The sequence below is a fragment of the Mus caroli genome, chromosome 10 (assembly GCF_900094665.2).
Source record: "Mus caroli chromosome 10, CAROLI_EIJ_v1.1, whole genome shotgun sequence".
NCBI classification, from domain to species: domain Eukaryota; kingdom Metazoa; phylum Chordata; class Mammalia; order Rodentia; family Muridae; genus Mus; species Mus caroli.
In genome coordinates this window covers 872745-892767 of record NC_034579.1, presented here as the reverse complement: position 1 = coordinate 892767, position 20023 = coordinate 872745, and the positions used below count along the sequence as shown (strand labels likewise).

At 44.8% G+C, this 20023-nt stretch overlaps 1 protein-coding gene and 1 pseudogene across 4 annotated transcripts in view; one reads left to right on the top strand and one right to left on the bottom strand.

The window, feature by feature from the left end:
• Mthfd1l (methylenetetrahydrofolate dehydrogenase (NADP+ dependent) 1 like) overlaps window positions 1-20023 on the bottom strand; it is a 180943-nt gene that overhangs the window by 16175 nt on the left and 144745 nt on the right. The gene's annotated exons all lie outside the window — the stretch shown is intronic.
• On the top strand, window positions 17423-18226 carry LOC110302873 (annotated as a pseudogene).

Genomic DNA, 20023 nt, shown 5'->3' with positions numbered 1-20023 from the left:
TACTGAGGCTGTAAGCAGAGAAGGCAGCCAGGCTGGGTTCAGAGTTCCAGGCTATGGCTACCATCGACTCTTGCTGCCTTAACTACTTACTCTGTGGCCATCTGTTAACAGCAGAAGAGAAACATATTTTACTCATCATCTCCTTTAGCATCATTTTGAGGGCTCAAAGGCTTACATTAATGATTAGAACATTGATAGATAGTTTGGCTGGACATGAAGATATATGTAAGTGTTTTGTTTTTTCCTGAGTGTGAAGACGATGCTCTTTTGTAGTCTGTCTTCCTCACTGCTCTTGAGAGGTGCATGCCACTGTGATTTTATTCTCCTGTAACAGCTTTAGTATTCTCTGGCCAGTGTTCCTTAGTATTTCATGATAAGGTATCTTAAAGACTAGAGGGGGATTATTTCATTCAGACTTCCATCCCTCCCCTCTAGTTTCAACTGCCTATTTGGAATTTTAATTATTTGAATACTAGGTTTACTAGACTGTCCTTCTAATATGGATTTTTTTTTTTAAAGCTGGGTCATTCACTAAATGTAGACTAGGCTGACCTTGAACATGGACTAATCCTCCTGCTTTAGCCTCCCGAGTGCTTCCTGTAATTTGCTTGCAAACCCAACTGCATCATCAACAGTTTTATTGGGTAAACTAGGCATGTAATACACTGCATGCACTCGAATATAAAGGTAAGGTTCACTAGTGTGTAAACAAACTGGTACTGGGATGGAGATGCAGATCAATGGTAGACTAGTTCCTTAGCATGCTCAAGACCTTAGGTTTGCATCCTAGTACACACAATAAGACAAACAGCTGCTAGGAACACTCATATGTACAGTCTTTACACTGGTCTAGACTTCATTCTTTTTGTAAGTAAGTAAAAAGGATGAAATGGTATAGTCATATGGTAGGTATATATTTGTGATTTTATTTTGTTTTCAATGCTAGAGGTTGAACCTGGGGTCTCATACAAGTCAGGCAATAACAATACATCCAAGCCCCACCCCACTCCTTTTCTACATGCTAAAAAAACAAAACAAAACAAAACAAAAACCAAGAATCTACCAACTGTTTCCCAGGTGGCTTGTACTACTACTGCTATCAGCAGAGTCTGGGAGTTCCCGTTTCTACATCCTCACTAGCATTTGGTATAATGAGTCTTTTTAGATTGTAGACATTCTCTCTAGGTATGGTGTGCATGCCTTTAGTCCCAGCACTCAGGAGGCAGAGGCAAGCAGATCTCTGTGAGTTCAAGGCCAACCAAGTAGAATATCAAGTTCTAGAACAGGTAAAACTACATAGTAAGATCTTGTATCAACACAACAAATTTAAAAAATGTTTAGAAAGTCTCAAAGGTACATAGAGAAATCCACTGTTGTTATGATTTGTATTTCTTGATTCAGTTTTTTTTTTTGTTTTTGTTTTCGGTTTTTTGTTTGTTTGTTTTGTTTTGTTTTTCGAGACAGGGTTTCTCTGTGCAGCCCTGGCTGTCCTGGAACTCACTCTGTAGACCAGGTTGGTGTCGAACTCAGAAATCTGCCTGCCTCTGCCTCCCAAGTGCTGGGATTAAAGGTGTGCTGAATTGCTTTTCTTAACTATTACTAATAGTAAACATTTTAATGTAGAAAAACTAGACCTGAAGGGGTTATGGAGAGAAACTGAAGCTTAGCCCGATGTGGCAAGGCTAGAGTCCCTGAAGACAGGACAGGAAGTCATGGGTAAAGACACAGTCTCAGTTGCAATGGAGATTCTAGCACTGACCACCAAGAACAGGAGAGGTGTGGAGTGGAGCTAGCCTACCTTATAAGATAAATTGTTCATGTTACAGACAGCAGAGCCAGGGAAGAAGAGCTGCCCAGGATCTTTGGAGTCTGGAAGACTGTGAATCCATCCCATACATTAGATGTTAGACACTGAGCTACAAGTTGGAGCTATACTATTGGATTTTGGATTTGCATAACTGAACATTCTTTTTTTTTTTTTTTTTTTTTTTTTTTTTTTTTTTTTTTTTTCTTTTTTTTTTTTTTTTTTTTTTTTGGGAAATTTTTTTTTTTTTTTTTTTTTTTTTTTTTTGGGTTTTCGAGACAGGGTTTCTCTGTGTAGCCCTGGCTGTCCTGGAACTCACTTTGTAGACCAGGCTGGCCTCGAACTCAGAAATCCGCCTGCCTCTGCCTCCCGAGTGCTGGGATTAAAGGCGTGCGCCACCACGCCCGGCGTGTATAACTGAACATTCTTATGTACTGGTTTTCCCCACTTGGAGTAGGAGGGCATTTACCTGTTTTTCATTTTATATGGACTCTCAGTTAAAGAAACTTTGGATACTTTAAAGATAAATCAAACTTTTAGAGTGTTTGAATTTTTAAAATACCGTGAACATTTAAAGCTATATTATATATTGTACACGCAATCTTGGAGATAAACAAGAAAAGAAAAGCTATCGCTTAATAGTGATCTTTGTGTGTGTGTGTTAAGTTCACAAAGGATGGACTTTTAGCATCTAATGTTCTCTGTCACCTTGACACAAATGTAGTGTCACCTGGGAGGAGAAAACTCGACTGAACAGATCAGACTAGTCTGTGGCCATATTTGTGAGGCATTTTCTTAATTGATTATCAAAGTAGGAGGGCCTGACCCACTTTGGCAGATGCCATTCCTAGGCAAGTTGGCTTGGGATATAGAAGAAAGATAACTGACCAAGCCAGAGCGGGGTTTGGGGGAAGGGGTGGGGTGGGATGAGGTGGGGGAGCTCGTGAGTAATGCTTCTCTACAGTCTCTGCTTCAGCTCTTGCCTTGACTCCCTTCAATGATTGACTGTGACGAAGAAGTATAATCTGAAACAAGCCCTTTTTCCCCCAGGTTGCTTAAAAGCTCTTTAAGGGAGGAAGAGATAGATGGCTTAGAGATTAAAAGCACCTGTTGCTCTTTCAGAAGCCCAGGGTTTGATTCTCAATATGACACCGTGGCAAATAGCTATGTATAACTCAAGGTCCAGAGGATCTGACACCCTTTTCTAGCCTCCACAGGCACCAAACACAAGAGATACCAACAGGCAAGACACCCATAGCCATAAAAATAGAATAAAAGGGTGGTGATATGCCAAGCCTTCAATCCCAGCACAGAGGTAAGGGCATCTGGCAGGCCTGGTCTACAGAACCTAGTCTATAGAGAAACCCTGCCTCAAAAAACAAAAAGAAACAAAGGAAAGCACTATCAACAAGAAATAAGACAACCACTTCCAAAGGTTCTCACTGCACTAAGTTCTACTTCCTTTAATTCCAGAATAGCTGTCCTTACGAGAGAGATGGCTGGTGAGTACAGGCTCTCACTGAAGCATGTCTGGTTTCCAAATACTTGGAGACTCCTAAGATGTCTTTTCATCTTGATTTCTCATTCAATTCCACAGTGAACATACTTGGTGTGATCTGAATCCTTTAAAATCTACTGAGACCAATCTTGTGGCCCAGACCATAGCCAGTCTTGGAGTCTTGGCAAATGCTCTATGTACATTTGCAATGGTTTTGTGCTCTGCTGCTGTTGGACGGAGTGTTCTAGACCTGCCAATTAGGTCAAGTGCAACTGTAGTATTAGTCAAGCCTTTATTGATTTTAGTCTTTTTCACCCCCCTGGGGGACTTGTCTATTTTCCTTCATGCTCCCTGTAATGGTTTGGATATGCTTGGCCCAGGGAGTGGCACTATTAGGAGGTATGGCCTTATTGGAGTAGATGTGACCTTGTTGGAGTAGGTGTGTCACTGTGGGCGTGGGCCAGGAAGCCAGTATTCTGCTAAACAGCCTTCAGATGAAGATGCAGAACTCTTGGCTCCTCCTGCACCATGCCTGCCTGGACACTGCCATGCTCCCACCTTGATGATAACAGACTGAACTTCTGAACCTGTAAGCCAGCCCCAAATAAATTTTGTCTTTATAAGACTTGCCTTGGTCATGGTGTCTGTTCACAGCAGTAAGACCTTAAGACACCCTCACCCCCATTTCATGTATACTGAGAATGTTATTTTATCAACAAGCTCAAGATTGTTTATGTCTGTTGACAAAAATGCCACTTTAGTTAAGAAATATTTTTGTATTGTGTTTCTGATTTGTGTGTATGTGTTATGCATGTAACAGTGCATGTGTGGATGTCAGGAGCTGGCCCTCACCGTCCACGGTCTTTGAGTCGCTGTCTTTGGTGTGCACTGCCGTGTGAGACAGGGCAGGTGTCCCACAAGCTTCTGGCGAGTCTCCTTGTTTCCACTCTCCGTCTCACTGTCAGAACACTCAGATTACAGACACATACTGTGTCCAGGCTTAAATGAGCTTTGGGGTTTGAACTCGGACTTCCACACTTATGTGGGCAACACCTTACCCACTGAGCCATCTCACACAGCCTCCCATGCTGTTCTCCACTGGAGTTCTATAACCCCAGTCACCTTTGGATTAGTATTAGTGATTGCCCACTGCCCTTCTTTTACACAGTACATCCTTTGAGTGAGTCCATGTTCATGTAACTTAAGAAAAAAGTTTTATACATGTGGGTGGTTTGCTTCAATGTAAGCTTACGTGCCACATGCATGCCTGGTGCCTGTGGATGTCCAGAAGATGGCATCGGATCCCTTGGAGCTAGAGCTCCCCAAAGTTGTGATCCACCATGAGGGTGCTAAGAATTGAACCTGGGTCCCCTGCAAGAGCAGCCAGTGCTCTTAACTGCTGTTTTTAGGGTCAGTGTCTACTGGTTCTAACATATGCAAAACAAATGGGCGAATTTTGATTCTTCATCATAAGACACGTCACTCTTACTTCTTTTTAGGCTTTTGTTGGAATGAAAGCCGGGCGTTTTATTTTGTTGTGTATACATTGCTTTTATATCTGTTTATTGAAAACTTGTTCCATGCATATATGTATGTATGTATGTATGTATGTATGTATGTATGTATGTATATAGAAGCCATAAGACAAACTGTGAGAGTTGGCCCTCTCCATCTATCAAGTGTGTCCTGAGGCTTACATTTGGGTTGTGAGGCTTGCCTGCAGGCGACTTTACCTGAGGAGCCACCTCACTGGCCCGGATATATATTTTTATATCCTGTTCTGGGACAGTTAAGTCACTTTTAGTCACTCTAGCACAGGCTGACTCTCTTGGGTTTTGCTTTTAATCTTTGTTAGGGAGAACTAGAGTTATGTTTAGTTTGGGATTAATTTTATCCTTACCACCAAGGCAAGACTTTTGAATATTTTCTGCCTCTTCCTGCCTTCACGGCAGCCACACATGATTCCCTTAATCCTTCTAGGTGAACCCTCCCCTGGCTTTACCAGATACTCAGACTATCCTGAGTGCCCAAGGAAGGCTGTTCTCCCAGATAAATACCCTCTATGCAAACACTAGCTGCATTGATTTCCTTGACGGATACCCTCTCTGTGTCTTCAGCAAGGTAACAAGCTGAGCTTCTTCTGTCCTCTGGGATTCTTCTCCTTACACACTAGCCTGGAACTCTTTTCTAGATAACACTAGGACCATTCGTTCTGGGGATCCCCTTGCCAACTTCCTACTCTCTTGAAGATTAGGGTTCTATTCCAGCACACACTCAGTGGCTTAGGTATTATGTTTTCATAACTTCTTTCAAGCTTTTAATTATTTCAAGAAGAGGTTCAGTTTATTCCTGTGACCCCACCTTTCACAGCATGCAGTGTACCCTGAAGAGTGTTATTTCTCATCAAGGGAGATAATATTGCCTTACAAATGTGCGTGCAAACTTTATAGGCTCACAGAACTTTCAAGTTAACTATAATTCCACCAATTAGAGAGCAATGTTATCAGAAACATGATACACTGGGAAATTAGATGTTAAGATAAGGATCCCAAGAACAAAATTACATTAATAAGCTCCACTATGTAACACCCAACTAACACATAAAATAAACACAAGAAAGCAATCTTCTCAGATAAAATGTTTATAATACTTAGGACAGGCACAAGAGAGTCTTTACTTAAAATGTAGTTTAAAATAATATGTATCCCTAAAAAAGAAAAAATAATATTTAGGGCCAGGTGTGATAGTGCATACCTTCAATCCCAGCACTTGAGAGGCAGAGGCAAGTAGATCTCTGTGAGTTCAAGGACAGTCTGGTTTCTTTCTCTCTATATATAGTGAGGTCCAGGCTGGATAGGACTACAGAGTGAGAGCTTGTCTCAAAATACTAAAAAACCCCTACGAACATTTGTAGGAATGAGCAGGCAGACAAGGGTGCACTCATGTTCTATTTGAGCTATAAACTGTGCCTCCTTCTGCTGCCCTCTCGGTGACCCTGATGATTGACAGCTTCCTACCACGGCGCATTTTCTAACATAGCTCAGGCATCTGACACATATCTGAGTAACTCTCTAGCATGCTGATGCAGACGGATGCCATCAGTCTATTAGGTATTTTCCCACAGAAATCAGGCTGATAAAGCTAGAGTTTTCCTTAAACATAAGGCCCAGACTACCAGCGTCAGCGCACTTTTGGGTGTGGGTGTGGGGTTCCATCAGTACGCCTCCTGCCATAACTTGGGATGGTGGTTAAATGGTATTCAACTTCAACTGACACGTCACTCTACCTCCTTTGCCTCCTCCAATCCACCACCAGCCATTTCAGTCATTGTGAGGTATTATTACGCATGCCTAGAGCAAATCTGGTGCGCACAGAAACATGTCACTTCCACGAGTGCCTTCTAGATGTGGCAGGCATCTCTTCCATCCCCTGTCCCATTTTGGAACTTAGGGAAAGTGACACAGAAGTTTTTGGAATTCTCTGAACAGTTCTCTGCCAATGCTTTACCTCCTTTCCTGGGAGCCCTGGAAGCCCACCAGCAAAGGAACATGGCCGGCTCTCTGCTTTAAGAAAGCTTTCTTAGCCCCTTGCATCTTGTACCTGGGTATGCTGGGCCTTTCTGAGCAGTTTTACATAGTTGCTACTGAAACACAACATCACATGAATCTCTCCTTTTGAGTCAGTTACTGTAATGGTTTGTATATGCTCGGCCCAGGGAGTGGCACTATTAGAAAGTGTGGCCCTCTTGGAGTAGGTGTGTCACTGTGGGTGTAGGCTTTAAGACCCTCATCCTAGCTGCTTGGTAGCCAGTATTCTGCTAGCAGCTTTCAGATGAAGATGTAGAACTCTCAGCTCCTCCTGCACCATGCCTGCCTGGATGCTGGCATGCTCCTGCCTTGAGGATAATGGACTGAACCTCTGAACCTATAAGCCAGCCCCAATTAAAAATTGTCCTTATGCTGGGCGGTGGTGGCGCACACCTTTAATCCCATTACTCGGGAGGCAGAGGCAGGCGGATTTCTGAGTTCGAGGCCAGCCTGATGTACAGAGTGAGTTCCAGGACAGCCAAGGCTACACAGAGAAACCCTGTCTCGAAAAACCAAAAAAAAAAAAAAAAAAGTCGTCCTTACGAGAGTTGCTTTGGTCATGGTGTCTGTTCACAGCAGTGAAAACTCTAAACAGTAACATAAGGCTTGCACAACCAAATCTGGCTAGCTGCCTGTTTTTTTTACAAATAAAGCTTTATTAGAATAAAGACAGTCGTGTGTGTGTGTGTGTGTGTGTGTGTACACTGGATACAGCCATGTGGCTGTTTTATGCTTTCACAGTGGAGCTGAGCAGGTAAGATGGAGATCGTAGAGCCCCACCTGGAGATCCATCCCACAGACAGTCACCAAACCCAGACACTAGTGCGGATGCCAACAAGTGCTTGCTGACAGGAGCCTGGTGAGGCTGTCTCCTGTGAGCTCTGCCAGTGAATACAGAAGTGGATGCTCAGCCATCCACTGGACGGAGCACAGGGTCCCCAATGAAGGAGCCAGAGAAAGGACCCAAGGAGCTGAAGGGTTTACAGCCCCATAGGAGGAACAACAATATGAACTAACCAGTGTCTCCAGAGCTCCTGGGAATAAACCACCAACCAACGAATATACATGGTGGGACTCATGGCTCCAGCTGCATATGTAACTGAGGTTGGCCTTGTCGGTCATCAATGGGAGGAGAGGCCCTTGGTCCTGTGAAGGCTCTATGCCCTAGTTTAGGGGAATGTCAGGACCAGGAAGTGGGAGTGAGCAGGAGAAGGAGGGAGGGGATAAGGGGTTTTCAGAGGGGACACTAGGAAAGGGGATAACATTTGAAATGTAAATAAAGAAAATATCTGAAAGAAAGAAAAAAAAAAGATGAGACCGCATGGTGGGTCTAAGCCTGATCCATGAAGCTGCTTTGGTCCCTTCAGAGGGAATGTTTCTCAGTCTCTGTGCCAAGAGACAGTGTTACAGACAGAAGCCAAGAGGCTGGAAGAACTTGGGAAGAATGTGGGTAAAAGATGCCATGGCCAATTGAAGTGCAGGTGCCCACCGACACTGCTTCAACACAGCACACATCCTAGCAAGGCAACTGTCAGAGGTGTTACCTTGGTAGAGCAGAGAAGTATCCTGGGACATGTGAGAGTCCTCCATGGTATTTTCCATTATAATATAACATTTTTATGTATGTATGTATATGTGTGTGTGTATATATATATATACATATATATATAAATTTTTAAAAGTTTTTTTTTTTTTTTGAGACAGGGTTTCTCTGTGTAGCCCTGGCTACCCTGGAACTCACTCTATAGACCAGCTGGCCTTAGACTCAGAGATCCACCTGCCTCTGCCTCCTGAGTGCTGGGATTAAAGACACATGCTACTACCACCTGGCCTACAGCATCTGTTCTATGTGGAGTCTCATTGTCAGGGCTGTAAAGACCCTTTGAGTTCTTGGGGATGTGTTCTTTCCTAGCTCCAGTAGCCATGTGCGATTTTCATGTCACTCTGTCCAGACACAATAAGTCTGGTGATGTCTCAGTCATCTGAGCATGGGAAGAATGGTCCCGTTGCCAAGCATCAGTCCAGAGCTGGGCTCTCTAGTGACATCCATGTGGTGGCTTCTGTTGGCTGTCTTGGGGATTGTTGTTTGGGCTATTGGCTGGAAGAGGGAAAGCAAGTCCATGGTGCAACGACATTATGAACTAACCAGTACCCCGGAGCCATGCCATGCTCAGGACATGCGCAGGACCTGCCTGGGGTGGCCCTGTCCTTACCACTGTCCCTAATACCTGCCCCTTTGAATGGCACATACGTAAATGCCTTCACCAACTGCAGGGTGAGGGGGTCCCTGGAGAAGACACTTGGACCGGAAAATGATTTTGGACAAGTTGGTACGTAGGACCAAGGACAGAGGATGCTGAAGAAGGCAACGCTGGGCCCTCTGAGGGGAGGAGTACTTGGGGCAATGGGGTTGGGCGTCTCACAGGAAGGCACTTCCAAAGATAAAGCGGCAAAGGCAGAGCAGAGGAAAACACCATCATGGCAGACTTGGTTGAAGGAGGGTGGGGGAGGAGAAAGCGGAGCGAAGGAGAATCTACTGAATGGATCCTGGGTTCAGATTTGCCACGAACCACCAGCACACAAAGGTCCTCCAGCCTACCGAGCCAGCAGAGAGGGAAAGAGGGAAGGGGCTGGAGAGAGAAAGCTAGTGGGAGAAGACAGAGAAAGAAAGAAAAGATGGAAGGAGAAAGAGAGGAGAGAGAAGGAGAAGAGAGAGATGAGGCGGGAAGGAGGGAGAGAGAGGCCTCTCTAAAATTATGAGGGTTTTTTTTTTAAACATAACTAGATTTGGGCCATATGACTGTAGCTGCTTTAGAATAAAGCCAGCTAAAAATCCACAAGGTCGAGGTGGCTGAACTTGTATGAAGTAAACAGTGCATTCTATCCTTTTGCCCTGGGACCCGCTTTCCCCAGCCTCCCAGTCTGAATTCCTTGTCTTTCACCAAGACCGCCCCAAATTATGATTGATGTCAAAGCTGCAATAAAATGATACCATAGTTTCAGCTCTTTCCAAAAATTTAATGAAATCAGGAAAACTGGCGCAGGTCCATAGAGTCAGAATCAAAGCTGGAGACCGTGATCATTGCTTCAAAGACACATAGATGAGTTCAAAGGAAACGCAGCTGCAGACAACTATTGGTCCTGTCTTTATGGAGACCGATGACCCCTCCAGTGAATAGACCCTTGTTGACAATGCCAAGTGTAGGCAAAATGGTAATATTCTTGCCAACTTGTGAGAGTTTAAATTTCCTACCTTTTCTATACTGTCATGTTAAGCTATCTTGGGATATGGGGTCAAATTAAAATGTTTACTCCACTTAATATCAAGCTTAAGCAATTTCTACTAAGTTAGCTTTTGAGAAATGACTGGGCGATCTGCTCTGAACACTTAAGACACTCTTCTGGGATTAGTGGGTAGAGACACAAAAAAGCCAAAAGAGTCCAGAAAAAGAGAGAGAGGGGAAGGGTTAGGGGGGAGGAGAGAGGAGGAAGGGGGGAGGTCAGGGAGTGAGTAGGGAAGCATATGGTTGTTGTAATGGAACCCTCAGTTCAAGAGGGCGCTGACCCAAAGCTGCAACTCAGAGCCCTGAGGAAATGCCTCAGGATTCCAAAGATCTGGTAGCATTATGAACCAGTTCCAAGAACAAAAAAAAAGTGAAAAACAACACTGGAAGATCCTGAGGTGTTTCTACCTCCATCACTGATATGATCTTGGCTCAGGTTCCTTTAGCTGGGTCACCAGACAAAAGGCATCCTCGCCCCTCAAACCACAATGTAGCTTTCTACTCCAGTGTGGTCCTGCAAGCGTGCCCGTTACTGTGCACAGAAGGACCACAATAAGCTTTTCTTAACCAAACACGGGGGCTGCCATCGGATCTGTATTGTAGCTGTTATTGAGGGTTATGCTGAAGTCTCCTCTGTGGCCAACGGCCCCAGTCAGGGCTGAGTTGTCTAGTTCATGTTGCGCATCCCTGTCATGCTCTAGAACAAGCTTGCTAGGCAGATGTGACTCTCAAGTCTTCCCACGTTTATAATGCCCCTGCAGTCCTCAGGCAAACAAAAAGACAGCAAAACATGAGGTACGACAGAGTACATTGGCTGGTATCTCCACAGCATTGGCAGGCAGGAAGGAGTGAATGATGAAATCTAGATGGCAGGTTGCCATCCGGTTCCAATGTGGGCTAAAGAATTAACCACACAGCAATGCCCTGCCACTGGATGGCTTGCAGACCATGAATCAATAAATAAATGAAAGTACATATTTATATGTCACTATCTGCAATGCAAGCTTCTATGCCATCCATCCATCTACTAGTCTGTCTATCTCTCCATCCACCCACCCACCCATCTGTCCATCCATCCATCCTACAGTGCTAAAGATTGAATTCAGGGCCTTGAATTACCCAGCAGGCATTGTACTACTTATTTTTTTTATTGTTTTTTCCCTTTGAGATGAAATCTCAGGTCTCCCAAGGCAGCCTCCATCTCACTATATGCCTCAGCAACCATGTGCCCCTCCACTCCCATACCATGCACACACACTCAATAAATACATCCATGTAAAATTACAAACTTAAGGCCTTCTCTTTGCCAGCACATTTCTGGGTACCACAGCTGATTCTTGTATGTGGGGATGACCTGGAACTTCTGATCCTCCAGCCCCTGTCTCCTGGGCACCTGGGTCACACTGCTTGACACCACACCTCATTATTTCTTTCTGATGTTTTCAGACTTAAAATGTGGCATCTACTACCTATAACTGCTGAGTGTGGTGGTGCATGTCTCGCTAGAGACAGAGGCAGGCAGAGCTCTCTGTTGAGTTTGAAGCCAGTATAGTCTACATAGAAAGTTAAAAAATAGTCAAAGCTAAAACAAAACAAAGCACACAAACAAAAACAAGGGGGGAGGGAGGGAGAGGAGGGAAAGAGGGGGTGGGAAGTGTAAATGTTTAAATGTGGTTGGTTCTAGTGATGTCACCACTGTTAAGTTGTCCATGTTCCAATAAATAACTCCCTAATAATGCTCACACAAGCAACCCGAATTAAGCTGAGTAAAACTCGTGTACCAGCGCACGCTCGGGCACACCCTTCCTACATGTGCACGCACGCACGCACACCCACACACTAAAACAAACAGAAAGCAGACAGGAAGACAGCAGGAGGATCTGATGGCGATCTGAAGGCAATAAGGGGCTTAGTGGAGATGGACGATGGACGAGAGACAGTGCTGGGGAGTAAGCGTGAACAAAGGACATTGCGTACACGTATAAAGTTGTCAGCTACACAGACTTAAACATGGCGGAATGGCATATGGTCTTTTTAACTGGCCAAAGTAGTAGAATTTGCTTTCCTAGTTTTAACACTAAAATGGAGTGCACGGATCTACCCACACTGCTTGTATGTGCTGAGCAAGAAACAAGTCGGGCAACAGTAGGAAGTTTGTGTATGTACAAGAATCAGCTCAAGTCTGAGAGAGCTCCCTGTCTTAGGTAGGCTTTCTATTGATGTCTGCAACTTGTGTTTGAAGAAGTCTCACAGAGAAGACTCCATGCAACACAAAAAACACACGATGAGAAGGAGCTGCTGCTATATACCAATTTATGCACTGAATGACTTTTTATCTCCTGCATTCCAACCACCCTGCCCCCACCAGAGCACACAGTAGCCTTTGCCAGTGGGAAGTCTCTGATGAGTGACAGTCGACAGTCGCTGCTGTGCTTCCTGATGTCCTGAGTTTGGAGGCCATTCTCTCGGGCACAGGTGGATCCCTGCTGCTGGGTCACAGCAATGATGCTAGGCTGGCCTGACAAACAGGGCCGCTGAGTACCGGTCGGTTTGCAATGGTAGAGGAGAGGTCCTTCTCCCAGAGGACCTCGAGTCTTATCTGAGGTGGGCCTCTGTGACAGGCACAGGAGGCAGAGTGGGCAGAGCCACCTCGAGGAAAGGAGGACAAAAGCCATCAGTCTGCCCACAGCAGTGGCTGAGACCGGATCAACTGCAGAACTTCTCCATTATGTGGGCCAAGTTGTTCTTCCTCTTTGTCCAAGTCTGAGTCCAGTTTCTGTTATTTGAAACCACAGGAGAGTTCTGACAAATGGGTCTAGTTTAAGCTCTCACCCGGCAAGAAATAGCTCTATCGCATCCCAGTGCAAGGCCTTGCAGCTTGGAGAAGAGGCAGTATTGGAGCAGGCCAGCAAGGAGTCAGGAGCAAGGTGGGGCAGCCTGGGGCTGGAGGGCAGGGCTGGGCCTGGGTTCTAGCAGACCTTTGCTTCAGAAAAGACAGCCCAGGCAACCACCACACCTGCTCCCCTGAAAATGACAGTAGCACAAAGCCAGAAACGGAGGAGACATTTGCTGCCTTGGTAAAGAATAGGCAATCACTTATATTAATATTAAATTTTTTTTTCTCTCCCTAGGACGGGGGCGGGCGATAATAGTGAATCTTAAACCAATCTTTGCTAAATTGGAAAAAGAAAGGTTTCCATCTCAAAGTTGGATATTTCTCAAGAATTTTAAAGATGTCATAGAGGGAACATTTCAAATTTATCACATACGATGTGACTTTCTTTGGAAGCCAGCTTTGTTAGAGAAGACAGAGAGTTTCGGGACACGACTCTGCAGTTGGGCTTTTTCTGCCAAGTGTTAGGCTCTTCTCATTCTTGGATTTTTCTGGAGACTTTAAAGGAGCATATTTTTAAAGACAAACAATTCAGTGTTGTGCTTTGAGAGCCTCTCCCTCTTGAATGAATTCATCCAGGAGTGGCCTGGTCCCAGTGGAAGCATTAGGACAGAGGTCTTTCAAGCTTCTGATGGCATGTGCGGGGAAGTATGAACCTCTAAAATGCCAATCATTTTCTATTGCTACAGTGTGCTCTGCTTAAGTCTGAAAACAGCAACGAAATCAAGATAACAGAACAACAATAATAAACAAACCAGATCAGACCTTTAGTTTTAAAGGTGTATTTTTCAAATGCTTCATTGCTGCCCATCCCCCCACCTCCACTCCATTCTTGATGTTTGGATGTTTAATTATTCTATTCACTTAACTGTCTAAATACATTTGCATAAGATTGCAACAGTATCAGATGGAAGCCTTCACAGGTTTGTCAATATTATTTTTGGCTAGCCTCATGGAAAGGAAACATGCTATGCTAAAGAGCCACAAATTTAAACAGGGAAATAAACAAATCGCCCCTACATCTGCATAAGCCATGTTTGTCAGCGAAGTTGAAAAGAAAGATGGGCATTTAGCGCGGTGAATCGTCTTACAAAATATTCAGGCTTTTCCTGATGCTGCACGGCATCAATTAATCCTGTTTGAAGGCTATGAGAACAAAGGCTGTGGGTGATGCGTGACGTGAGACGGTAAAGGAATCGAGAGAGGAGTAAAAAGACCCAAAGGGAGAATTCTTACATTTTAAACCATAGACGTCAAGACGATACAGAAGACCTGCAATTTGTTTGAAAACTTTTCTACTATTATAGTTGACTTGGCACAGTTTTCATGCTATCCCCTGAGACACTTAGAATAAAGCAAGGTGTTACCCACCATCACTAAGGGTGGGATATGGAAGTGCTCAAATACACACACACACACACACACACACACACACACACACACACACGTAATTAAGTGCAAGTAGGGGCCCACATAGGCCAGTTTCACAATATTGCCCGGGCTTGTCCTAGAACTCCTTCTGCATCCAGCTTACAAGGTCACTTTAGGTCCCAACGTTAACTCCTGAGACCAAAGACAGAGCTATATTCCATGTGTTAGGTGAGATGGACATTTTAAAGAACAACTGTCATGGGGCTTTCTAAGCCTTCCATCCCAGTTAAAGCCACCCAGAATGAAATTCAAAACTAAATAAACAAATAGTGATTTCCCTTTTCAGACTCTGTGTGTGTGTGTGTGTGTGTGTATGTGTGAGTGTGTGTGTGCATATGTGGAGGTCACAAGTTAAACTTGGGTGTATTTTCTCAGCATGCCACCAACCTTTTTGGGGGTGAGGGGCACAGGGTCTCTTATTAGCCTGCAAGTCATTAAATAAGTTGGCAAGTCCCAGGGATCTGTCTGTGCCTCCTTGATGCTAGGATTACAAGGGTGTGCCATCACACCTGGCTTTTCACTTGGATTCATGCTTGCACAGGGCAAGCCCCTTACCGACTGAGAGGTTTCAGTTTTCAAGTTCAACTGTATCCTTTACAGAGTTTTATGCAAAAATTCACGTGCTTTTATTTGATCTTTCTCCTCATTGCATCAAAGGGCCACTCACCCTGTTTCTGTTCTCAACATACTACTGAGATGCATGTTGCATCCCCTTTTTTGGTCCTTGAATACAAATAGTTGAGGGCAAAGACTTTGCGACATCTCTCTTTTCTTCCTAGTGGCTAACAGTACCTGGAAACATTAAAAAAGTGTTGGCCAGGCAACAAGACCAAAGAAGAGCGATCTTAGTTAGCTACTGTCCTTTGACAACCAGGTTGATTGAACATGAATGGTTGACTTCAAAGGCTGTGTAGAAAATACAGGTGGGAGCCTTGATGTGACCAGCTCTATTGGGAAATGTCTGAGGAGCAGGCTCTTTGAAGTAAGAAATGGTGTAAGCCAGGTGGGACAGTGTAAGCCACGTGGGACGGTGTAAGCCAGGTGGCAGAGATTAAGCTTCTTCTTCTTACACCATCTCTAACAAAACAACCTGAAGAGGAGGTAGGTATGGAGTTGGACTTTCTTTGGGACTGGTTTGGGAGAGACTGTTGCTAGACTCCTCCTGCCAGAGGCTCCTGAGTGCTAGAATCATAGTGTACCACAATGCCCAGTGTAATCTGCTACATCCACTCCAGTAGTGACAATCGCGACAGGCCCCGAAAACCTGGGCCTGTCCCGAGGTGAAAAGTTCACGGAAACTTAGTCTCCTGGAATTGTGGCATCCTGTATAAAGAATGCTCCAGTGTCCTTGCTTTAGTTGGTAAATGGATCTGTGTGCTTTCCCTTAATATTGCTTTATTACAAGTGCTCCTAAGGATTGATATTTTGACATAGAGCTAAGTTAGATTCTAGGCAGTCCTTGATCTGACCTTGGGCACAGATAGCTAAGCCACTGCCCTACACAGAAATTTACCATTTTCTAGGAAGAAGGAAGTTTGTGACCTAAAGAGGAACCGGCGTAGATACTTAGAACTATAGATAGCTGAGTTATACCCATACACAAGTATTTACAATGGCCTAGAGGGAAGGACTATACAATAGACTAGAGTAGGAACTATGGCAAGGGCACGAAGCCCTTGCCTCTGGCTTCTAAGATTAAGTGGACCTGAGGTGGAGCTGTTTTTGATTCCAGTTATTAACATTGAGTTTTACCCCAGTTGGTTCCTGCCAGTCCTTCCATGTTTGTATTCCTTTGTTTTGTGTAAGAATCCAGTAACCTCTTTGTACCTTGCCGGTGTGTCACCCAACTTCCCTATTTTCTTCTGTATAAAAAGTTTGCTGCTCGATTTGACAAATTACATTCAGATCCACACTCCCTTGTGTCGAGTCTGTCGGTCAATTCCCACCAACTCCTTGCCCACCTGTACTAGAGACTCGTTCCATGCAGACAAGGGACCAAGAGGCTCTGCGGCAGTAATCTTCAATGCCTGGAGGCGCTCCTGTCTGCAGAATCCTATGTTGATAACAGATCTCACCACTGAACCTTAAACCGGATACAAAGTGTCCTGGTGTCTGCACTTGAACTTGTAAAACTGCTTTTCTTAACATGATTAAAAAATACCAAAACCATAAAACAAAACAAAAACCATAAATTCATCACTGTGCAGGACTGGGATAATGTAACAGGTGGGAGAGCAGGGTCCTCATGAAACTTGACTGCAGAGAGGATGCTGGGGATGTGGGTGAGGGCGGGGCTCCCATGATTCTCTAAGTAGGAATACAAGCTCACTCTGTCCAAACTGTTTTTTTTTTTTTTTTTTTTTAAGATAACTTTTTCTCTCCTGTTGCCTGGCCACCACTTTTTAAATGTTTCCAGGTACTGTTAGCCACTAAGAAGAAAAGAGAGATGTCGCAAAGTCTTTGCCCTCAACTATTTGTGCTCAAGGCCCAGGTAAGAGTAAAGACCCCCGAGTGTCTAATGAGCTTCCTTGATGTTGCATTTTAGGTACTGTTGTATCTTTCTACCTGATTTCCTGTCTCTAGCTCCCTCGACCTTATGTAGTTCTTTGTCTTTGTAACTGTTACCATCTTTTTGTTTGTTTGTTGGTTTTGAGACAGAGTTTCTGTGTAACATTCCTGGCTGTCTGGAAACTTGCATTGTAGATGAGGCTGGTTTCTAACTCACAGAGCTCCGCCTGTCTCTGCCTCCCCAGCACTGGGATTAAAGGTGTGTGCCACTCCTTCCCGCCATAACAGTTACGGTCTTAACAAGATTAAGTCCTCTGTTCCATCCATCTTGCCACCTAAGTAATCTTTCTAAAAATGTGAACATAATTAATTATATTGCTCCACTTAAGATTCTCAGGCCCCTCTCTCCAGCAGCCGAGCAAGATGCCCAAAGGGAAGAAGGCCAAGGGGAAGAAGGTGGCTCCAGCCCCCCGCCATCGTCAAGAAGCAGGAGGCCAAGAAGGTGGTCACCCCTCTGTTCGAGAAGAGTCCCAAGAACTTCGGCATTGGACAGGACATCCAGCCCAAAAGAGATTTAACGTGCTTCATCAAATGGCCCTGCTACATCAGGCTGCAGCGGCAAAGAGCCATCCTCTATAAGCGGCTCAAAGTCCCTCCTGCCATTAACTAGTTCACCCAGGCGCTGGGCAGGCAGACACCTACTCAGCTGTTTAAGCTTGCCCACAAGTTCAGGCCAGAGACAAAGCAAGAGAAGAAACAAAGGCTACTGGCCTGTGCTGAGGAGAAAACTGCTGGCAAAGGCGACGTCCCAACTAAGAGACCACCTGACCTCCGAGCAGGAGTCAATACAGTCACCACCTTGGTAGAGAACAAGAAGGCTCAGCTGGTGGTGATTGCCCATGACGTAGACTCTATTGAGCTGGAGGTTTTCCTATCTGCCCTATGTCGAAAGATGGGGGTGCCCTACTGCATCATCAAGGGAAAGGCCAGGCTGGGGCACCTGGTCCACAGGAAGACATGCACCACTGTTGCCTTCACACAGGTTAACTCGGAAGACAAGGGTGCTCTGGCTAAGCTGGTGGAAGCTATTAGGACCAATTATAATGACAGATATGATGAGATCCGTCGCCACTGGGGAGGCAACGTCCTGGGTCCTAAGTCTGTGGCTCGCATTGCCAAGCTGGAAAAAAGGCTAAAGAGCTCGCCACTAAATTGGGTTAAATGTACACTAAATTTTCTGTACCTAAATATAATTACAAAATTAAAAAAAAAAAAAAGATTCTCAGGCTCTGCAAGATAAACTCTAATTCCCAAGCTTGGCACTCAATTTCATGTGACCTGGGTCATGCCTTCCTGCCCAGTGTCATAACACATTGTAACTCTTGTACCACTTATATAGGCTTGCCATATTAAAGGACATCAGCAATATTGTTTCAGGCCTTGAAGGTCTGTATCTTCTGCCTCTCTGTCTTGTATTACCTGGTTAAGTTCTTATGGCTTGCAGGGCCATCCACTCTGCAGGCTTGCGTCTCTCACTAGCTTCTTCATTCCTCAAGGGCAAGGGCCTTTGTGGTTTTCTCTTGGCTTTGTACCCAACATTCCTCTATATATGCTGAACAGGTGAATCAGACCTCCGGCATTTTGTGTGCAACAGGGTGTCTTCAGTGGGCTAGACTGGCTTAATGAATGGTCCCTCATGCCTCAGGACAGGATACCTAATAGAAGAGGGCTAGTCATTTCCTTTGGGGAGAACTCTAGCACCTGAGATTTTGGCAATAACCAAAATCTCCACTGTTCCCTCTGGGGTGCATACTCCATGCCAAGGAGACACTCGGAAGCCTCTACTATTTAAATACATTGGTTGAGTTGTTTCAGCACATTTCCCATGAATACTGTGCTGCCTTACCTTGGAGGTGGTGTCTCCCTGCCAACTGTGGCCTGCTTTGCCCTGTGCTGAACTCCTATGTCTTTCCTTGAGCGACTAGAGAACCTTCCTTTGCAACACAGGAAAGGCTTCAGTCTGGAACTCAGTAAAGCCAAACATCCACTGAAAGCATTGATTCCCCTGTGTATTATGCAATATCCCGAGGAAGCGTCCGTCCTCACTGTGCCAAAAGGAAGCTGGGCGTACTCACAAGTGCTGCACACAGCTGCCCCCAGTGAACGGTACAGTGTGCAGCAGTGCACATGCTCCAGAAAGTGCTCTGGGACATGCCAATCACCAGGTGGCCCGGGTGGCAACAGCATCCCACTACTGAGACTATTTAGTAATGAGGTGTACTCAACAAAATGGGAAGTGGGAAGCATTTTCTGCCTCAAGAGGTTGTCAATTGTCACGAAAAGCAACAGCCACAACAAAACTCCAGCACCCACCAATGTTCCTAGTTTGATTTTATAATGATACCAATTATATCCAGTTCAGAATTACAGAAGCCTAAGACAGAAGTGGAATGGAAGGGCATCAGTGTATCAGTGTACCAGGGATGAAGGTACCTGCTATATAAGGGTGGATTCTAAGCCGAGGTATCCTATTTGCCTCGAGTCTCACAATGTGCTTATCACTAGAGAAAATAATCATTTGGGGGTTCAGGAAATGGTGGCTTAGGAAAAATATACAGGAAACACACACACACACACACACACACACACACACACACACACACACTCACCCTCACCTTAGGACACCTGTAGGAATTTACTGAACTGTTGCAGGTTAAGATATCCAGGTGGGGACAGGTGTCCTTCAACATTGGAATCCATGGCTTCACTACAGGTGTGGCAAGGGGTTAGGGAATTAAGGGAGTGGGGTTAAGGGCACACCTGAATCATGTCTCTCCTTTCTCGCAAGGGCAAATTATATGTACGCCTATAAATAATTATTTTTACGATATCCTGTGAGATCCATGAGACAGACTCTGTAGGCACAATATCATCCAGCCTGCAGAAAACTGTGCAAATTTGTAATGGAAAGAACGACTTTGGTTGGCTGTCACTGTCAGGGCATTTCTAAAGCAAAAC